This window comes from Gossypium arboreum, chromosome 12 (assembly GCF_025698485.1).
Source record: "Gossypium arboreum isolate Shixiya-1 chromosome 12, ASM2569848v2, whole genome shotgun sequence".
In the NCBI taxonomy this organism is placed as follows: domain Eukaryota; kingdom Viridiplantae; phylum Streptophyta; class Magnoliopsida; order Malvales; family Malvaceae; genus Gossypium; species Gossypium arboreum.
This window is the reverse complement of record NC_069081.1, coordinates 23877646-23878323: the sequence shown is the minus strand read 5'-3', so window position 1 is coordinate 23878323 and position 678 is coordinate 23877646. Positions and strand designations below refer to the sequence as shown.

General features: G+C 38.1%; 1 non-coding gene across 1 annotated transcript; it reads left to right on the top strand.

Moving 5' to 3' along the window:
• Positions 1 to 314: 314 nt before the first annotated feature.
• LOC128285853 (small nucleolar RNA R71) lies at positions 315 to 421 on the top strand. Its single transcript, XR_008276401.1, has one exon. It is a non-coding gene; the product is annotated as a small nucleolar RNA R71 (small nucleolar RNA).
• The last annotated feature ends 257 nt before the right edge of the window (positions 422 to 678 follow it).

Sequence of the window (678 nt, the reverse complement as noted above, 5' to 3'; positions counted from 1 at the left end):
TCCTCCATTTGTATTGCATTGCATCGTAGGATATATCTGCGAAGAATCATACAAACCATCAATTTTTTTATTTAAAAGCTCTAGCTGGTTAGATAGCATGGTGATCACGTCTAGGTTAAAAACACCGGCTGTTTTTATTAGGCTTTGTCTTCGTGACTTGCCACTGATAGTTATTTAGTGACATCTCTTCAATAAATTCATAATCCTTCTCAGGTGTTTTGTTATTCAAAGTACCACCGGCGGCTGCTTCGATTAACTGCCTAGTTGAAGAGTTCAAACCGTTGTAAAAAGTTTGAACCTGTAACCATAAAGGTAACCCATGGTGAGGGAACCTTCTCAATAAGTCCTTATACCTATCCTATGCATCATATAGGGTCTCTAAATCTATTGGCACAAAGGACAAGATATCATTCCTCAACTTAGTTGTCTTAGCTGGTGGGAAATATTTTAATACTTTTCAGTCATTTGCTCTCATGCAGTGATGGACCCTCGTGGTAAGGAGTTCAACCACTACTTAGCCTTATTTCTCAATGAGAAGGGGAATAGTCGTAGGTGAATGGTGTAGTCAGAAACGCCATTTATCTTGAAAGTATCACAGAACTCTAAGAAATTTGTCAAATGAGTGTTTGGGTCTTCATGAAGCAAACCATGAAACTGAACAAACTGTTGAATCATTTG